This window comes from Pan paniscus, chromosome Y (genome assembly GCF_029289425.2).
Source record: "Pan paniscus chromosome Y, NHGRI_mPanPan1-v2.0_pri, whole genome shotgun sequence".
NCBI lineage: Eukaryota > Metazoa > Chordata > Mammalia > Primates > Hominidae > Pan > Pan paniscus.
This window is the reverse complement of record NC_073273.2, coordinates 6509979-6523719: the sequence shown is the minus strand read 5'-3', so window position 1 is coordinate 6523719 and position 13741 is coordinate 6509979.

Genomic DNA, 13741 nt, shown 5'->3' with positions numbered 1-13741 from the left:
GGAATCAACCCGAATGCAATAGAATGGAATGGAATGGCATGGAATGAAATGGAATGGAATGGAATGGAAAGGAATCAACCCAAATGAATTGGAATGGAATGGAATCAACACGAATGCAATGAAATGGAATGGAATGTAATGTAATGGAATGGAATGGAATGCAATGGAATCAACACGAAAGGAATGAAATGCAATGGAATGGAATGGAATGGAATGGTATGGAATCAACTCGAATGGCATGGAATGGAATGGAATGGAATGACAAGGCATGGAAAGGAATGGAATCAACCTGAACGGAATGGAATGGAATGCAATGGAATGGAATTGAATCAACCCGAATGGAGTGGAATGCAATATAATGGAATGGAATGGAATGCAACGGAATGGAATGGAATCAACACGAAAGGAATGGAATGGAATGGAATGGAATGGAATCAACCCGAATGGAAAGGAATGGAATGGAATGGAAACAACCCAAACGGAATGGAATGGAATGGATGTAACACGAGTGTAATGGAATGGAATGGAATGGAATCAACCCGGATGGAATGGAATGTATTGGAAAGAAATGGAATGGAATGGAGTCAACCCGAGAGGAATGGAACGGAATGGAATGGAATGGAATGGATTGGAATCATTCCGAATGCAATGGAATGGAATGGAATGGAATGGAATGGAATGGAATCAACCCGAATGGAATGGAATGGAAAGGAATGGATGAATGGAATGGAGTGGAATCACTCCCAATGGAATGGAAAGGAATGGAATGGAATGGAATGGAATGGAGTCAAACCGAATGGAAAGGAATTGAATGGAATGGAATCAACCGGAATGGAATTGAATGGAATGGAATGGAATGGATGTAACACGAATGGAATGGAATGGAATGGAATGGAATGGAATGGAATGGAATGAACCCGTATGGAATGGAATGGAATGGAATGGAATGGAATGGAATGGAATGGAATGGAATGGAATGGAATCAAAACGAATGGAATGGAATGGAATGGAAACAACCCGAATGGAATGGAAGGGAAAGGAATGGAATGGAATGGAACGGAATCAATCCGAATGGATTGGAAATGAATGGAATGGAATGGATTGGAATGGAGGCAACCCGAATGGAAAGTAATGGAATGGCATGGAATCAACCCGAATGGAATGGAATGGAGTGGAATGGAAAGGAATGCAACGGAATGGAATCAACACGAAAGGAATGGAATGCAATGGAATGGAATGGAATGGAACAGAATCGACCCGAAAAGAATGGAATGGAATGGAATGCAATGGAATGGAATCAACCCGAATGGAATGGAATGGAATTGAATGGAATGGAATGGAATGGAATCAACACGAATGGAATGGATTTGAATGGAATGGGATGGAATCGAATGGAATGGAAAGGAATCCAGCCGAATGGAATGGAATGGAATGGAATGGAATGGAATAAAGCCGAATGGAATGGAATGGAATGGAATGGAATCAAGTCATATGTAATGGAATGGAACGGAATGGAATCAACCCGAATGGAATAGAATGGAATGGAATGGCATGGAGTGAAATGGAATGGAATGGAATGGAATCAACCCAAATGGAATGGAATGGAATGGAATGGAATGGAATGGAATGGAATGGAATGGAATGGAATCAACACGAATGGAATTTAATGGAAAGGAATGGAATGGAATGGAATGGAATGGATTGGAATCAACCCGAATGGAAAGGAATGGAATGGAATGGAAACAACCCAAATGGAATGGAATGGAATGGATGTAAAACGAATGTAATGGAATGGAATGGAATGGAATCAACCCGAATGGAATGGAATGTATTGGAACGAAATGGAATGGAATGGAGTCAACCCGAGAGGAATGGAACGGAATGGAATGGAATGGAATGGATTGGAATTATTCCGAATGGAATGGAATGGAATGGAATGGAATGGAATGGAATGGAATCAACCCGAATGGAATTGAATGGAATGGAATTGAAATAACCCGAATGGAATGGAATGGATTGGAATGCAATCAACGAGAATGGAATCGAATGGAATGGAATGGAGTGGAATGGAATTGAATGGAATGGAACCAACCCGAATGGAATGGAATGTAATGGAATGGAATCAAAAGGAATGGAATGGAATGGAATGGAAAGGGACGGAATCAAAACGAATGGAATGGAATGGAATGGAATGGAATGGAATGGAATGGAATGGAATGGAATGGAATGGAGTCAAGCCGAATGGAATGGAATGGAATGGAATGGAATGGAATGGAATGGAGTCAAGCCGAATGGAATGGAATGGAATGGAATCATCCCGAATGGAATGTAACGTAATGGAATGGAATGGAATGGAATGGAATGGAATGGAATAAAACCGAATGGAATGGAATGGAATGGAATGGAATGGAATGGAATCAACCCGAATGGAATGCAATTGAATTGAATGGAATCAACACGAATGGAAAGGAATGGAATGGACTGGAATGGAATGGAATCAAGTCATAGGTAATTGAATGGAATGGAATGGAATGGAATCAACCCGAATGCAATAGAATGGAATGGAATGGCATGGAATGAAATGGAATGGAATGGAATGGAATGGAATCAACCCAAATGGAATGGAGTGGAATGGAATCAACACGAATGGAATGGAATGGAATGGAATGGAATGCAATGGAATCAACTCGAATGGCATGGAATGGAATGGAATGGAATGACAAGGCATGGAAAGAATGGAATCAACCTGAAAGGAATGGAATGGAATGCAATGGAATGGAATGGAATCAACCAGAATGGAGTGGAATGCAATGTAATGGAATGGAATGGAATGCAACGGAAAGGAATGGAATCAACACGAAAGGAATGGAATGGAATGGAATGGAATGGAATCAACCCGAATGGAAAGGAATGGAATGGAATGGAAACAACCCAAATGGAATGGAATGGAATGGATTTAACACGAATGTAATGGAATGGAATGGAATGGAATCAACCCGGATGGAATGGAATGTATTGGAACGAAATGGAATGGAATGGAGTCAACCTGAGAGGAATGGAACGGAATGGAATGGAATGGAATGGATTGGAATAATTCCGAATGGAATGGAATGGAATGGAATGGAATGGAATGGAATGGAATGGAATGGAATCAACCCGAATGGAATTGAATGGAATGGAATTGAAATAACCCGAATGGAATGGAATGGATTGGAATGGAATGAACGAGAATGGAATCGAATGGAATGGAATGGAGTGGAATGGAATTGAATGGAATGGAATCAACCCGAATGGAATTGAATGTAATGGAATGGAATCAAAACGAATGGAATGGAATGGAATGGAAAGGAACGGAATCAAAACGAATGGAATGGAATGGAATGGAATGGAATGGAATGGAATGGAATGGAATGGAGTCAAGCCGAATGGAATGGAATGGAATGGAATCATCCCGAATGGAATGTAATGGAATGGAATGGAATGGAATGGAATGGAATGGAATAAAACCGAATGGAATGGAATGGAATGGAATGGAATGGAATGGAATGGAATCAACCCGAATGGAATGGAATGGAATGCAATTGAATTGAATGGAATCAACACGAATGGAAAGGAATGGAATGGACTGGAATGGAATGGAATCAAGTCATATGTAATTGAATGGAATGGAATGGAATGGAATCAACCCGAATGCAATAGAATGGAATGGAATGGCATGGAATGAAATGGAATGGAATGGAATGGAACGGAATCAACACGAATGGAATGGAATGAAACAGAATGAAATGGAATAGAATGGAATAGAATCACTCCGAAAGGAATGGAATGGAATGGAATGGAATGGAATGGAATGGAATGGAATAAACACGAATGTAATGGAATGGCATGGAATGGAATGGAATGGAATGGAATCAACCAAAATGGAATGGAATGGAATGGAATGAAATGGAATGGAATGGAATCAAATCGAATGGAATCGAATGGAATGGAATGGAATGGAAAGGAATGGAATCAACCCGATTGGAATGGAATGCAATGGAATGGAAAGGAATGGAATGGAATGGAGATAACCCAAATGGAATGGAACGGAATGGAATGGAACATAATGGAATGAAATCAACCCGAATGTAATGGAATGGAATGGAATGGAATGGAATGGAATGGAAAGACTTGGAATCAATCCGAATGGAATGGAATGGATTCAACCTGAATGGAATAGAATGGAATGGAATGGCATGGAATGGAGTGGAATGGAATGGAATGGAATGGAATGGAATGGAATCGAATCAACCTGAATGGAATGGAATGTAATGGAATTGAATGGAGTGGACTGGAATCAACCCGAATGGAATAGAATGGAATGGAATGGCATGGAAAGGAATGCAATGGAATAGAATGGAATGCAATGGAATCAACCGTAATGGAATGGAATGGAATGGAATGGAACAGAATCGAATCAAACCGAATGTAATGGAATGGAATGCAATGGAATGGAATGGAATGGAACAGAATCAACCCGAAAGGAATGGAATGGAATGGAATGGAATGGAATGGAATGGAATGGAATCAACCCGAATGGAATGGAATGGAATGCAATGGAATGGAATGGAATGGAATAGGATCAACCCGAAAGAAATGTAATGGAATGGAATTGAATCAACCCGAATGGAATGGAATGGAATGGAATCAACCCGAATGGAATGGAATGGAATCAACCCGAATGGAATGGAATGGAATGGACTGGAATCAACTCGAATGGCATGGAAGGGAATGGAATGGATTGACAAGGCATGGAAAGGAATGGAATCAACCCTTGCGGAATGGAATGGAATGCAATGGAATGGAATGGAATCAACCCGAATGGAGGGGAATGCAATGGAATGGAATGGAATGGAATGGAATGGAATGCAGTGGAATCAACACGAAAGGAATGAAATGCAATCGAATGGAATGGTATGGAATCAACTCGAATGGCATGGAATGGAATGGAATGGAATGACAAGGCATGGAAAGTAATGGAATCAACCCTTGCGGAATGGAATGGAATGCAATGGAATGGAATGGAATCAACCCGAATGGTGGGGAATGCAATGGAATGGAATGGAATGGAATGGAATGGAATGGAATGCAATGGAATCAAAACGAAAGTAATGAAATTCAATCGAATGGAATGGAATGGAGTGGTATGGAATCAACTCGAATGGCATGGAATGGAATGGAATGGAATGACAAGGCATGGAAAGGAATGGAATCAACCTGAACGGAATGGAATGGAATGGAATGGAATGGAATGGAATGGAATCAACCCGAATGAAATGGAATGGAATGGAATGGAATGGAATGGAATGGAGTCAACGAGAATGGATTGTAATGGAATTGAATGGAATGGAATGGAATGGAATCAAGTCATATGTAATGGAATGGAATGGAATGGAATGGAATGGAATGGAATCAACCCAAATGCAATAGAATGGAATGGAATGGCATGGAATGGAATGGAATGGAATGGAATGGAATCAACCCGAATGGAATGGAATGGAATAGAATGGAATGGAATGGAATGACATCAAAACGAATGGAATGGAATGGAATGGAATGGAATGGAATGGAATGGAATGGAATGGAATGGAATGGAATGGAGTCAACCAGAATGGAAAGGATTGGAATGGAATGGAATCAACCGGAATGGAATGGAATGGAATGGAAAGGAATGGAATTTAATCAACCCGAATGGAATGGAATGGAATGGAATGGAATGGAATGGAATGGAATGGAATGGAATGGAATCAATCCGAATGGAATGGAATGGAATGGAATGGAATGGAATGGAATGGAATGGAATGGAATGGAGTCAACCCCAATGGAATGGAATGTAATGGAATGGAATCAACCCGAATGGAATATAATGGAATCAACCCAATTGAAACTGAATGGAATGGAATGGAAATAACCCGAATGGAATGGAATGGAATGGAATGGATTCAACGAGAATGGGATCGAATGGAATGGAATGGAGTGGAATGGAATTGAATGGAATGGAAACAACCCGAATGGAATGGAATGGAATGGAATGGAATCAAAACGAATGGAATGGAATGGAATGGAAACGAATGGAATGGAATCAAGCCGAATGGAATGCAATGGAATGGAATCATCCCGAATGGAATGGAATGGAATGAAATTGAATGGAATGGAATGGAATGGAATGGAATGGAATAAAATCGAATGGAATGGAATGGAATGGAATGGAATGGAAAGGAATCAACCCGAATGCAATGGAATGGAAAGCAATTGAATGGAATGGAATCAACCCGAATGGAATGGAATGGAATGGAATGGAATGGAATGGAATGGAATGGAATGGAATGGAATAGAATCACCCTGAAAGGAATGGAGTGGAATGGAATGGAATAGAATGATTTGGAATCAACCCGAATGGAATGGAATGGAATGGAATGGAATGGATGTAAAACGAAAGGAATGGAATGGAATGGAGTGGAATCAACCCGAATGGAATGGAATGGAATGGAATGGAATGGAATGGAATGGAACGGAGTCAACCTGAAACGAATGGAATGGAATGGAATGCAATGGAATGGAATGGAAAGGAATCAATCCGAATGGAATGGAATGGAATGGAATGGAATGGAATGGAATGGAATGGAATGGAATGGAATGGAATCAACCCCAATGGAATGGAATGGAATGGAATCAACCAGAATAGAAAATAATGGAATCAACCCGAGTGGAATTGAATGGAATGGAATGGAAATAACCCGAATGGAATGGAATGGAATGGAATGGAATCAACGAGAATGGAATCAAATGGAATGGAATGGAGTGCAATGGAATTGAATGGAATGGAATCAACCCGAATGGAATGGAATGGAATGGAATGGAATGGAATGGAATGGAATTGAATCAAGCCGAATGGAATGGAATGGAATGGAATCATCCTGAATGGAATGGAAGGGAATGAAATGGAATGGAATGGAATGGAATCAATGGAATGGAAGGGAATGGAATAAACCCGAATGGAATGGAATGGAATGGAATGGAATAGAATGGAATGGTATCAACCCGAATGGAATGGAATGGAATGCAATTGAATGGAATGGAATCAACACGAATGTAATGGAATAGAATGGAATGGAATGGAATGGAATGGAATGGAATGAAATCAAAATGAATGGAATGGAATGAAACAGAATGAAATGGAATAGAATGGAATAGAATAACCCCGAAAGGAATGGAATGGAATGGAATGGAATGGAATGGAATGCAATCAACCCGAATGGAATGGAAAGGCATGGAATGGAATGGAATGGAAAGGAATGGAATCAACCCAAATGGAATGGAATGGAATGGAATGAAATGGAATGGAATGGAATGGAATGGATTCAATTCGAATGGAATGGAATGCAATGGAATGGAATGGAATGGAATCAAATCGAACGGAATCGAATGGAATGGAATGGAATGGAAAGGAATGGAATCAACCCGATTGGAATGGAATGGAATGGAAAGGAATGGAATGGAATGGAGTTAACCCAAATGGAATGGAACGGAATGGAATGGAACATAATGGAATGGAATCAACCAGAATGGAATGGAATGGAATGGAATGGAATGGAATGGAATGGAATGGAATAGAATCACCACGAAAGCAACAGAGTGGAATGGAATGGAACGGAATGGAACGGAATGGAATGACATGGAATCAACCCGAATGGAATGGAATGGAATGGATTCAACCTGAATGGAATAGAATGGAATGGAATGGCATGGAATGGAGTGGAATGGAATGGAATGGAATGGAATGGAACAGAATCGACCCTAAAAGAATGGAAGGGAATGGAATGCAATGGAATGGAATCAACCCGAATGGAATGGAATGGAATTGAATGGAATGGAATGGAATGGAATCAACACGAATGGAATGGATTTGAATGGAATGGGATGGAATCGAATGGAATGGAATGGAATCCAGCCGAATGGAATGGAATGGAATGGAATGGAATGGAATGGAATAAAGCCGAATGGAATGGAATGGAATGGAATGGAATCAAGTCATATGTAATGGAATGGAATGGAATGGAATCAACCCGAATGCAATAGAATGGAATGGAATGGCATGGAATGAAATGGAATGGAATGGAATGGAATGGAATCAACCCAAATGGAATGGAGTGGAATGGAATCAACACGAATGGAATGGAATGGAATGGAATGGAATGGAATGGAATGGAATGCAATGGAATCAACTCGAATGGCATGGAATGGAATGGAATGGAATGACAAGGCATGGAAAGAATGGAATCAACCTGAAAGGAATGGAATGGAATGCAATTGAATGGAATGGAATCAACCAGAATGGAGTGGAATGCAATGTAATGGAATGGAATGGAATGCAACGGAATGGAATGGAATCAACACGAAAGGAATGGAATGGAATGGAATGGAATGGAATCAACCCGAATGGAAAGGAATGGAATGGAATGGAAACAACCCAAATGGAATGGAATCGAATGGATTTAACACGAATGTAATGGAATGGAATGGAATGGAATCAACCCGGATGGAATGGAATGTATTGGAACGAAATGGAATGGAATGGAGTCAACCCGAGAGGAATGGAACGGAATGGAATGGAATGGAATGGATTGGAATAATTCCGAATGGAATGGAATGGAATGGAATGGAATGGAATGGAATGGAAAGGAATGGAATGGAATGGAATCAACCCGAATGGAATTGAATGGAATGGAATTGAAATAACCCGAATGGAATGGAATGGAGTGGAATGGAATTGAATGGAATGGAATCAACCCGAATGGAATGGAATGTAATGGAATGGAATCAAAACGAATGGAATGGAATGGAATGGAAAGGAACGGAATCAAAACGAATGGAATGGAATGGAATGGAATGGAATGGAATGGAGTCAAGCCGAATGGAATGGAATGGAATGGAATCATCCCGAATGGAATGTAATGGAATGGAATGGAATGGAATGGAATGGAATGGAATGGAATGGAATAAAACCGAATGGAATGGAATGGAATGGAATGGAATGGAATGGAATCAACCCGAATGGAATGGAATGGAATGCAATTGAATTGAATGGAATCAACACGAATGGAAAGGAATGGAATGGACTGGAATGGAATGGAATCAAGTCATATGTAATTGAATGGAATGGAATGGAATGGAATCAACCCGAATGCAATAGAATGGAATGGAATGGCATGGAATGGAATGGAATGGAATGGAATGGAATGGAATGGAATGGAATCAACCCGAATGGAATTGAATGGAATGGAATTGAAATAACCCGAATGGAATGGAATGGAATGGAATGGAATGAACGAGAATGGAATCGAATGGAATGGAATGGAGTGGAATGGAATTGAATGGAATGGAATCAACCCGAATGGAATGGAATGTAATGGAATGGAATCAAAACGAATGGAATGGAATGGAATGGAAAGGAACGGAATCAAAACGAATGGAATGGAATGGAATGGAATGGAATGGAATGGAGTCAAGCCGAATGGAATGGAATGGAATGGAATCATCCCGAATGGAATGTAATGGAATGGAATGGAATGGAATGGAATGGAATGGAATGGAATAAAACCGAATGGAATGGAATGGAATGGAATGGAATGGAATGGAATCAACCCGAATGGAATGGAATGGAATGCAATTGAATTGAATGGAATCAACACGAATGGAAAGGAATGGAATGGACTGGAATGGAATGGAATCAAGTCATATGTAATTGAATGGAATGGAATGGAATGGAATCAACCCGAATGCAATAGAATGGAATGGAATGGCATGGAATGAAATGGAATGGAATGGAATGGAACGGAATCAACACGAATGGAATGGAATGGAACAGAATGAAATGGAATAGAACGGAATAGAATCACCCCGAAAGGAATGGAATGGAATGGAATGGAATGGAATGGAATGGAATGGAATCAACCCGAATGTAATGGAATGGCATGGAATGGAATGGAATGGAATGGAATCAACCAAAATGGAATGGAATGGAATGGAATGAAATGGAATGGAATGGAATCAAATCGAATGGAATCGAATGGAATGGAATGGAATGGAAAGGAATGGAATCAACCCGATTGGAATGGAATGCAATGGAATGGAAAGGAATGGAATGGAATGGAGATAACCCAAATGGAATGGAACGGAATGGAATGGAACATAATGGAATGGAATCAACCCGAATGTAATGGAATGGAATGGAATGGAATGGAATGGAATGACTTGGAATCAATCCGAATGGAATGGAATGGATTCAACCTGAATGGAATAGAATGGAATGGAATGGCATGGAATGGAGTGGAATGGAATGGAATGGAATGGAATGGAATCGAATCAACCTGAATGGAATGGAATGTAATGGAATTGAATGGAGTGGACTGGAATCAACCCAAATGGAATAGAATGGAATGGAATGGCATGGAAAGGAATGCAATGGAATAGAATGGAATGCAATGGAATCAACCGTAATGGAATGGAATGGAATGGAATGGAACAGAATCGAATCAAACCGAATGTAATGGAATGGAATGCAATGGAATGGAATGGAATGGAACAGAATCAACCCGAAAGGAATGGAATGGAATGGAATGGAATGGAATGGAATGGAATGGAATCAACCCGAATGGAATGGAATGGAATGCAATGGAATGGAATGGAATGGAATAGGATCAACCCGAAAGAAATGTAATGGAATGGAATTGAATCAACCCGAATGGAATGGAATGGAATGGAATCAACCCGAATGGAATGGAATGGAATCAACCCGAATGGAATGGAATGGAATGGACTGGAATCAACTCGAATGGCATGGAAGGGAATGGAATGGATTGACAAGGCATGGAAAGGAATGGAATCAACCCTTGCGGAATGGAATGGAATGCAATGGAATGGAATGGAATCAACCCGAATGGAGGGGAATGCAATGGAATGGAATGGAATGGAATGGAATGGAATGGAATGGAATGGAATGCAGTGGAATCAACACGAAAGGAATGAAATGCAATCGAATGGAATGGTATGGAATCAACTCGAATGGCATGGAATGGAATGGAATGCAATGACAAGGCATGGAAAGTAATGGAATCAACCCTTGCGGAATGGAATGGAATGCAATGGAATGGAATGGAATCAACCCGAATGGTGGGGAATGCAATGGAATGGAATGGAATGGAATGGAATGGAATGGAATGCAATGGAATCAAAACGAAAGTAATGAAATTCAATCGAATGGAATGGAATGGAGTGGTATGGAATCAACTCGAATGGCATGGAATGGAATGGAATGGAATGACAAGGCATGGAAAGGAATGGAATCAACCTGAACGGAATGGAATGGAATGGAATGGAATGGAATGGAATGGAATCAACCCGAATGAAATGGAATGGAATGGAATGGAATGGAATGGAGTCAACGAGAATGGATTGTAATGGAATTGAATGGAATGGAATGGAATGGAATGGAATCAAGTCATATGTAATGGAATGGAGTGGAATGGAATGGAATGGAATGGAATCAACCCAAATGCAATAGAATGGAATGGAATGGCATGGAATGGAATGGAATGGAATGGAATGGAATCAACCCGAATGGAATGGAATGGAATAGAATGGAATGGAATGGAATGACATCAAAACGAATGGAATGGAATGGAATGGAATGGAATGGAATGGAATGGAATGGAATGGAATGGAATGGAATGGAATGGAGTCAACCAGAATGGAAAGGATTGGAATGGAATGGAATCAACCGGAATGGAATGGAATGGAATGGAAAGGAATGGAATTTAATCAACCCGAATGGAATGGAATGGAATGGAATGGAATGGAATGGAATGGAATGGAATGGAATGGAATGGAATCAATCCGAATGGAATGGAATGGAATGGAATGGAATGGAATGGAATGGGATGGAGTCAACCCCAATGGAATGGAATGTAATGGAATGGAATCAACGCGAATGGAATATAATGGAATCAACCCAAGTGAAACTGAATGGAATGGAATGGAAATAACCCGAATGGAATGGAATGGAATGGAATGGAATCAACGAGAATGGGATCGAATGGAATGGAATGGAGTGGAATGGAATTGAATGGAATGGAAACAACCCGAATGGAATGGAATGGAATGGAATGGAATCAAAACGAATGGAATGGAATGGAATGGAAACGAATGGAATGGAATCAAGCCGAATGGAATGCAATGGAATGGAATCATCCCGAATGGAATGGAATGGAATCAAATTGAATGGAATGGAATGGAATGGAATGGAATAAAATCGAATGGAATGGAATGGAATGGGATGGAAAGGAATCAACCCGAATGCAATGGAATGGAATGCAATTGAATGGAATGGAATCAACCCGAATGGAATGGAATGGAATGGAATGGAATGGAATGGAATGGAATGGAATGGAACGGAGTCAACCTGAAACGAATGGAATGGAATGGAATGCAATGGAATGGAATGGAAAGGAATCAATCCGAATGGAATGGAATGGAATGGAATGGAATGGAATGGAATGGAATGGAATCAACCCCAGTGGAATGGAATGGAAAGGAATCAACCAGAATAGAAAATAATGGAATCAACCCGAGTGGAATTGAATGGAATGGAATGGAAATAACCCGAATGGAGTGGAATGGAATGGAATGGAATCAACGAGAATGGAATCAAATGGAATGGAATGGAGTGCAATGGAATTGAATGGAATGGAATCAACCCGAATGGAATGGAATGGAATGGAATGGAATGGAATGGAATGGAATGGAATTGAATCAAGCCGAATGGAATGGAATGGAATGGAATCATCCTGAATGGAATGGAAGGGAATGAAATGGAATGGAATTGAATGGAATGGAGTGGAATGGAATGGAATGGAATGGAATGGAACAGAATCGACCCTAAAAGAATGGAAGGGAATGGAATGCAATGGAATGGAATCAACCCGAATGGAATGGAATGGAATTGAATGGAATGGAATGGAATGGAATCAACACGAATGGAATGGATTTGAATGGAATGGGATGGAATCGAATGGAATGGAATGGAATCCAGCCGAATGGAATGGAATGGAATGGAATGGAATGGAATGGAATGGAATAAAGCCGAATGGAATGGAATGGAATGGAATGGAATGGAATCAAGTCATATGTAATGGAATGGAATGGAATGGAATCAACCCGAATGGAAGAGAATGGAATGGAATGGCATGGAATGAAATGGAATGGAATGGAATGGAATCAACACAAATGGAATGGAATGGAATGGAATGGAATGGAATGGAATCAACACGAATGGAATTTAATGGAAAGCAATGGAATGGAACGGAATGGAAACAACCCGAATGGAATGGAATGGAATGGAATGGACTGGAATGGAATCAACCCGAATGGAATGGAATGGAATGGAACCAACCGGAATGGATTGGAATGAAATGGAATTGAATGGAATGGAGTGGAATGTAATCAACACGAATGGAATGGAATGGAATTGAATCAACACTAATGAAATGGAATGGAAAGGAATGGAATGGAATGGAATGGAATGGAATGGAATCAATCCGAATGGAATGGAATGGAACGGAAAGGAATGGAATGGAATGGAGTGGAATGGAATGGAATGGAATGGAATGGAATCAACCCGAATGGAAAGGAATGGAATGGAATG